Consider the following 9,885-nt stretch of genomic DNA (forward strand, 5'->3'; position numbering starts at 1 on the left):
TTTATCTTATGTGAGTATTAAATAATTCACATTTTACTTACATTTTATTGAAGTGGAATTGAATGAAAATTCTCAATTCATATTAATTGAACCTGGATTCTACATGTGTATGAAAATAATCAAGTACCATTTGTTTTCTCTATCCATTCATCCATAATCACCCTGTCAATCAGAATTCATGTTGTATACATCTGAATTTAGAAAGCCTGTCATTTATCTTTGCCAATTTCCTTTACAGTACTTTATCTGACTGTGTTTATGATTGTGTTGGTTTATTCAAAATATACTATGTCACAAATCCATTCTAAAATTATTGAAAGTTTTCTGGCTTGGTAATATCCTTAAATTTCTTTTGGCCACAGAGATGGCTACTCTATAAATATCTGAACATCAAATCTAGCCAATGGACAGGACATTTTCCACAGTTGCATGGAGAGTGGGGACTACAAACTCTGGTGCCCCATATTTGACCACTTCCCCTGGAGGGGGAGGCCTGGTGGCACTCAGAGGAAGGATAGCAGTCTACCAAGAAGAGACTTGATACCCTATGAGCATATACAGGGGGAGGAGGTTCCCCTCAGTCACAGTCATAGGGGAGGGGAGTAAGGGGAAAGCAGGAGGGAGGAAGGAATGAGAGGATACAAGGGAATGGATAACAATTGAAATGTAATGTGAATAATTTAATAAAATATTTTTAAAAGAGATACATCAGAATGAAATGTTAATTTTATATTATGAAGATCTATACACATTGCTTTGTATATGAGTAAAATTCTGCTGTTGTAAACTAAAAAAATATCTGAGCATTATAATTGTGTTAAAGGTTATTATACTTTTAGTTTAGCGAAAAGAATAAAACCACCATACTCTGTGTCAAGTGACCTGTGAACAGTAGGCTTGAATTTTAATCATTGTTTTGATGTCTTGTCTAGTATGTCTATCATTTAAAACAAATAGCAACTATTATTTCTTTCAAGCTTATTCAGCATTCCACATTTATAAATGAAAGGCAGAAACCAAAAATGAGCCAGATATGCACATAACAATTGAATGAAGACACATTTGTTCCTAAGGTGATAAAATGACTTTGCTCTTATTAATATGTATGAACTTTAATTTCCTTTCTTGTTCATAGTATTTATTTAAATAACATAAAACACTTTAGTTATATTGCATAAACAGCAGGGAAAAGTCACAACACGTTGTATAATGTCAATTCATTGAAAGATATTACAACCAGATTTTTTTAAACCAAAAATATATCTAGTGGATGGAAGACCTTGGAACTAAGAAGCTAAAGCAACACAGGCATGTCTTCTCAGTACAGTGGAAAATTTTTAAAATTAATTCTATGAAAAATAAGTCTATAAAATTGCTGATTAAGTTTGGCCTTGCTTCTAAAATACTATAGAGACTGTTATTTAAATTTTTGACCATTTGATATGAGAACATCTGGGTCTTCCCTCACCATTAACAACAGTGGTCAACATGAAGCTGGAGAGATGGGTCAGCAGTTAACAGAACCTGCTGTTCTTTCTGACTACTTGATTTTAGTTTCTAGCATCCTTTGGTTTTTAATTTTTTTATTTAATTTATTCAGATTACAACTCAATTGCTATTCCATCGCCTGTATCCTCCCGTTCCTCTCTCCTTCCTGCTTTCACCCAATTCCCCTCCCATAAATCTATCACTGAAGGGGGACCTCCTCCTTCACTATATGGTCATAGGCTATCAAGTCATATCTTGGTATCCTGCTTATTCTTTCTTTGAGTGCCATCAGGCATTCATACGGTGGTTCACAATCATCTTTAACTCCAGGTTGGGAAATCTCACACACTCACTCTTCTGATCTCTGTTGGCACCAGGCAAGACACACATACATGTGTGCAGACAAAACATCTATGCCTAGAAAATAAGTCAAGTCAAAGAGAATTTCAAAATTATTGGTATCACTTATTTATTTGTTGTTTACTTTAGGATTTTTATGGCCTAGTGAAATTCCAGTCATAGTTATAAATAGGAAACAAATCAATTGCAGCAGCAACATTTTGTTTTTTTATACAATAAGAATTTTCTCTTTCAAACTTAAAACCGAACTGGTCTCCTCTGAGTAGGGTTCATCCACCAATGGTAGTTTTATCTCACGCTTCCCCTAGCTTTTGACATTTTAAAGATATTCCTTTTGTTTATAGTATAGGATCAATCTTAATATAATTGCTTGTCCAACACACACACACACACACACACACACACACACACACACACACACAATCTCTTGTAAAGATCAAAAACTGTTTGCTTATCTGTTTTTCTCTTACAGAAGTTTTGTTTTTGTTTAAGTGAAAAGGAATATATATTTATACATTGATGTCTCACTTTTTATAGCTTAAGGTACAGGCTCAGGTGAGAAAACTTAAACAAGTAAGTTCATAGCAGCATTTTCTACACACACACACAACAACAACAACAACAGCAGCAGCAAATTAACCAATATTTGCCTTGACCGGTTAAAAAACTTAGCCTATACTCATAATTGAATTATAAACTGCAGTAAGAATGAATGATTAACAGCTACATAAAACATGGCTCCATAAATGATCTATACATAAAAATATGGTGGAGAGAACTCAGCATAGTCTCTCAGCAAATAAAAACTAAGCAATGTAGAGATGAAGAAAAGAACTAAAAGAAGTAATTGGGAGAACAAAACATACTCCTGAAATAGGTGGCTTGCAGACAACCAAGCACTGATTCACATTAATTTAATTACTGTGAAATCACTGGCCAGGATTCTGCTTAAAAGTACTTACTATAAAGTGAGTGGTATGCTGTTGCTATCTTTGAAATACTATTCAGTGAGGTCGCATGTGAGAACCAGGGATATTAGTCAACACAAGTTTCAGTGTAGATGCAAGGCAGTGGGTCAAGTAGGCATCTCTGTATGCATATAACATCCCAGTGCAGTCCTGGACACGGAGGACCCCAATCTGCTCATAGATTGGTGATAGTGGTAGCAGCAGAGGCAGTAGCCAACAAAATATACAGATGCACCATGGGATGCAAGCAGATGTGAGAAGACAGAGAGGAATGCACAAAACACACTTTCTTCATCGAAGCAGAGTTGTGTCTGTGCACTATAAGAGTAAGTACTGAATTTTGCCAGTTATTAAATCAGAAGTCATTGACATTTATCTTTACATAGTAAAATTCAAGTCAATATGGTCAAAGTGTTTCTAATTCAATAAAGACATATTAATATTTTGGAGTGATCATACTTTTATCTTATAAAGTTATAAAATTGTTTTATTAATGGTTTCATAAGATATTGCTCCTTTATATTTATATTATATTTATATTATAGTTATATTAAATAATACCTACTTTAAACTAACTTAAATACTCTTGAAAGATACTAGATTTGATATCCTTCTAGCTAGGCATGGTAGTTCACATCTGAAATCCCATCATTTGGAGCACAGATGAGAAAGATCCTTGTATGTTCCAGACAAGTTTGGGTTTCCTATGCATATGTATTCCTAATACCAACTAAAAAAAAAGAGGCCATGAACTTGAAAGAGAGCCAACAAGGGTCATATGGGAGAGTTTGAAGGGAGGAATTTGAAGGGAGAAGTGATATGATTATATCATAATCTCAGCAATAAAAATATTTCTTCAAAAATATATTTCAAAAATTTAAAAAGCAATAGAAATACTCTTCCAGACCTTATCATTTTATGAATTAACTGTTAGGGTAGTGATTGATAAGTATGTAAGTGCTACTTACACATATGTTATACTGTCATAACAAATTATTATAAATAACCTAAGGAATATGATCCATATATCAAATAGGTTTTTGATCCAAAAATTGACTTAAATGTCTCAAAGCATTCTGAGGATTCATGTGCTTACTCAACTACACAGAAAATAACTTTTATGGCACAAAGGAAATGTATTTATTTGTATTGTGAGGATGATACTTTGGACATAAAAATCACTCATCTACAATTATTTATGTATGTACATAAAGATATATACATACACACATACATATGCATATATATATGCTCATCTATCTCATATCTACATCGGTTCCTACGATACGATCTAAAATTGTCTACCATACAAAGTCTCTTGGAAATGACAACTGAGACTCTTGTCTTCCATGAACAGCTTCATCAATTCATTTTGAATTATTAGAGATAGTAAATTCAAATAATTAAGTGGCAGATGGGGCCATTTTCATCTGAAAAGCATGTTAACACATTAGAACACATAAGCCTTTATTTATTTTAGGACATATAAAAACTTTCTAGAATCTTAACATTCCTGAAAAGCTTGTTCTTTTTACATAATACTCTTGGTATTCAGCAATCTCATTTCAATAGCTTCAATGAATTTTGCTTAAATAAATAAACAATATTCATTTAATTTGGAGAGACAAGTTTTCAAAGACCATCTGATACAAAATAACTCAAGTCAAAAGAAAAAATAAAAGAAATATCTATCCACAGTAACACTAAAAGAGTGATTTAACAAATGATGCCACACTTTAGGAAAAGGAAAGATTCTGGCAATGGTAAATGTGCCACTAATTTTTTGGCTCATTTGATTATAAAGCCTAAGACACTGAAATGAAGAAATGAGAGAAAAGATGTCAGTGCCTTAATTAAATTTACACTGATGGTGACACTAGGTAGTGTAGTTCTCTGAGTGTAAGTTCTTATAATATCAAATAAAAGTGACAAAATTCCTTCAAGTAATAAATGTAAGGAAGGAAGGCTTTAGCTTGCATAAAGTTATTCATGGCTATTACATTTAAATTACTTTGTGTTAAAGTGACTGTGGGCATGGCTAGGCTAAACGTGGAACAAAGATGAAAAATATGTTGGGAATTTTTGCTGTTATACTCACTGTCATATATTTTACACACAGAAACACACGAGAGAGAGAGAGAGAGAGAGAGAGAGAGAGAGAGAGAGAGAGAGAGAGAAAGAGACTTGAGAGCCTAGTTTTCAAAGACCATCTGATATAAAGTAATACACACACACACACATATATATGTGTATTTATGTATACACACACACACACACACACACACACACACACACACACACACACACACACACTGAGGTTAGAAATGATCCAGTAGACAGAAATCTATATTGCTCTTATATGCAGATCACTTGTGCTTTTCTCATTCCCATAAAACATCTACTTCCGGAATTCCCCACAATACATCCAGTGGCAGGAAGGCCACCATCAAGTTAATTCTGACTGAAAAAAATTAGAAGTTAGGATTGCTTCATGGGATGCTTAAGTTTGCCTATTTTTTTGAAAACACAGAAAAACAAAAACAAAAAAAATCCAGAATAGCTAAGATAATCCAATACAATAAAAGATCTACTAGAAGTATCTCCATCCATGGTCTCATTTAAAAAATGGAACACAAGACTAAACAGGGAATTTTCAACAGAGGGATATTGAATGTCCAAAAAACACTTAAAGAAATGAGTAATACCTTTAGCCACAAGGGAAATGCAAATCAAAACGACTCTGAATGAGAATCCATCTTACATCTATCAGAACGGCTAAGATAAAAATCTCAAGAGACAGCATATGCCTGCAAGGATGGGGAGAGAGAACACTCCTCCATTGCTGGTGAGAGTGCAAAGTGGTGCAAACAGTTTGGAAATCAATCTGGCACTTTCTAAAAAAAAAAAAAAAAAGGAAACAGGTCTCTTTTAAGACCCAGTTATTTCACTCCATGGAATATACTCAGAAGATGCTCCAGCACACAACAAAAAAATTTGCTCAACCATGTTCATAGCAGCCTTATTCATAATAGCCAGAACATGGAAACAGCCTAAGTGTCACTCAGTAGAAGAATGGATAAAGAAACTGTGGTACACTATGGAATACTACTCAGCTATTAAAAACAAGGAATTCCCTATATTTGTAGACAAATCAATTGAGCTAGAAATGATCATAATGAGTGAGTTAACCCAGAAGCAGAAAGACTCAAATGGTATATACTCACTTATATCTGGATCCTAGCCCAAGGGGCATGTCCCATGAAAGCCTTCACTTACCAGGAAACTGGGACAGAGGGGAGAACATCCTATTGGGACTCTAGATGAGAGAAGCATGGGAGAATAGCAAAGTAGAACGATCCAGAGGGTCCTAGAAACCTACAACTGTTCTACTTGTAGGTTTCTATGATAGGCAGATTTGGGCCCAGGGGTCCTGTTCAAATTATGGCACCAGCCAAGGACAATACAGGCGGTAAACTTTAAACCCCTACCCAGATCTAGCCAATGGGCAGAACATTCTCCACAGTTGAGTGGAGAGTGGGGAATGACTTTCACACATACTCTGGTGCCTCATAATTGACCATGTCCCCTGGAGGGGGAGACCTGGTAGCACTCAGAAGAAGGATAGCAGGTTACCAAGAAAAGACTTGATACCCTATGAGCATATACAGAGGGAGGAAATCCCTCCCAGGAACAGTCATAGGGGAGGGGAATAAGGGGAAAATGGGAGGGAGAGAAGAATGGGAGGATACAAGGGATGGGATAACCATTGAGATGTAACAAGAATAAATTAATAAAAAAATTTTAAAAATGTAAAAAAAAAAAAAATAAAAAAGTTCTACAAAAAAAAAAAAAAAGACCCAGCTATACCACTCCTAGGCATATACCCAGAAGACGCTCCCCAATATAACAAAGACATTTGTTCAACTATGTTCATAGTGGCATTGCTCATAATAGCCAGAAACTGGAAACAGCGTAAATTTCCCTCAACTGAGGAATGGATAAAAAAAGCTGTGGTAGGTCTACAAAAAGAATACTGTTCAGCTACCAAAAACACAGACATCATGAAATTTGAGGGCAGATGGATAGAGCTGGAATAGATAACCCTGAGTGAGGTAAACCAGACCTAGAAGGACACATGTGATATATACTCAATTCTAAGCAGACATTAGGCATATGATACAGGATAACCATATTACAGTCCACAGATCTAAAGGAGCTAAGTAACAAAGAGGACCCTAGGGAGGATGCCTAAATCTCATTCAGAAGGGCAAATAGAATAGAGAGTGAAAGCAGTTGAAGAGAGGGAACCCGATGGAGCCTACCATAGGTGTCCTCTGTAAGAATCCACTCAGGATGGGATCGAAGCAGAAGCAGAAGCTGAGTCTTACAACCAAACTTTGGGCAAAGCACATGGAGTCCTATGGAAGGGACAGAAAGACCTGGAGGAGACAGGACCTACACATGAAGACCAACAGAGTCAACAAATCTCAGCTGAAGGGTACCAGCAGAGACTGATGCACCAACCAGGGATGCAGCCTATAAACAGCTCAGTATCCATATGGGTCTCCTATTAAGGGGAAGAGGAGATGCCACTGCCATAGACTCTGTTGCCTGCACTTTGATCACTTACTCCTGGTGGGTTGCCTTACTGTCATAGAGGAAGAGGAGTCAGGAAGCCCTGATGAGACTTGATACTGAGGTTGGTTGGTAGGACCGAAGGGATTCCCTTCTCTTAGGGCTGAGAGGGGTGAGTAGGCAGTAGGGGGTGGGATTGGGAGAAAACAAGAGAGTGGGCTATGATTGCATATAAAGTCAACACAGTTTTAAATAAAACTAAATTAAAAGAGAAAACTTTTTGGCACAATACGATTTGATCACGTCCTCTCATATTATTCCTCCTCCTTATGCACCTATATCTCTGTTCTTTTCTATTTATTTAAAACAAAAGTTGGCAAAATTAAACCCAAACAAACAAGACATATATTCAAACACTGAGAGGGGAGGGGCGAGCCTGTGTCTTCTTCCTTATCTTAGTGCTGGCAGCATTTGTGGATTGAAACTGTGCAGGTTTTGTGTGTGCTCTCTGTGAGCTCATATATTCAGTACTCCTGCTATGTCTCAAAGACACTACTTCCTTAGAGTAAACCACAATGTTTGACTCTTCTAGTGTTTCTGCCTCTTCTTTCTCATAGATCCCTTAGCCTTGAAGGCAGGGCTTTGGTGATAGGATCCCATTTAGGAACGAGGACACAAAAATCTGATTCTCTGCACAGTGTCCAGTTGTAGGTCTCTGTTAGTTCCCAACTACTACAAGAAGATATTTTCTCAGGAAAGGTTGAACAAGACAACGATCTATGGTCTAACAATTTGTCATTAATAGTCACTTCACTGTTAATGCTCTTTTTACAGGACAATAGTATTAGGTTTTCCTCAAGGTCTATGACCTACCTAGACTCTAGTTTGATTAAGATAATCTCTGAAATCATAAAATTTAAGGAGATCTTTCACCTAATCTCTGAATTCCTTAATTATCTTTAGTTATTTGTGTAGAGGAGAGGACTATGGGCATTTCCTTGTCTGCTCTACCCTTTCTAATCATGTTGTTTTTGTTCAGCTCATGGTTAGGTAATAGTATTGCTGAAGTTTATAGCCAATGAAAAGTGCACCCATCCTTTAGCCAAGTGATTGGCCCAGAAAATATACACTATATAGGTTGAGCAGATTAATACATATATGTATGCATTTGTGCATATATAATAACAGAAAATGAAACAGTAGCCATGATTTTGAAGAAGAGCAAGTAGTTATGACTGGGAAGTTTAAGAAGGAGAAAAGTGATATGATTATATTAGAATCTCAAAAAAATTAAATATCATAAAAAGAGTGGGTCAAAAAGCACACAGTCACTTTGACAACATCATACATCTCAGCACTAAGTTTAACAATAAGCAAATGCATAGATTGAGGTTCTATAGGAAACAAGAGGGCTTCAATGGCCCCAGGAAGCACTAGTTATAAAGCAATGTCATTCAAATGCTAAACCAATAGCTTTGGTGCTTCTTTAATGCACAATGATGGAGTCAGCTATTAGTTTTTATGATCAATTGAATTCCCAATAGGTAGTTCATCTACAGGTAGATAATGGAAAGGGACAGTGAAAGTCTTCTCCCTTTCACCACATGGATAGTTCCTGTAGTCTCCTTATCAAGTAGAAAATACTCTTATCATGTAAGAAATTCCAAGCTTTGGAAACTTTTTTGTTTGGAATCAGAACCCAAAGCCAATTATGAATACAAACAGTTTCCTCTGAGCCATAGTCTATAGGGTGTTATGATTTCTGTAACAGGATAAAACTAAGTAAAAGATCCAACATATTCTTCCTCTTTTTTGTCCATATTACAAGTTTTAGGTCCTCAAGCCTGATACTTGCATAAATGCATCTGTTGTAAGAGACCCTGACCTATCCACATGTTCAACATGCTCTATATTTGATGTCCCCAGAGGAACCTTCACCTGATGATAATGTCCCACACTGGCAATCAAAACAGAAAAATGTTTACCTCTACTATGATAATGTATTCCTGAAATATAGTTTTTCAAAGATCCAAAGTATTTTTTGAAATAGTAATTTTACCTACTGTCCAGGAACATTTAAATGCAAGCAAAATTAGCTTGCAAATAGAATAATCTCTATATTAGATTGATTATTTTTGTTTTCACAGCAGTTCTTTCTGTGAGGGAAAGGAGCAGTAAATACATCTATAGAAACTTATACATGGAGGTATATATTTCAGTTTTTCAGTGATTAATACGGAATATCTTATTAATAAGACTATCTTATACGCAAAAATTTCCCATAGAAAATCTAATACATTAAATTACTTTCCAAAGTATATACTTCCTTGCATTGGTTTGAATAGACATTTACTTTTGGTATTAACATTTTAATGAAAAGTATAATCATTGTCTTCTGGTCTTAAGGGTACGATGATTTTAGCAGATGTCTTTCTCTAAATAAGTATTATCATGGTTTTGGTCTTAGAAACTAGGCTAAACCTTCCTTCCTTTA

Source organism: Acomys minous (assembly GCF_964271855.1).
Source record: "Acomys minous genome assembly, chromosome: 4".
In the NCBI taxonomy this organism is placed as follows: Eukaryota; Metazoa; Chordata; class Mammalia; order Rodentia; family Muridae; genus Acomys; species Acomys minous.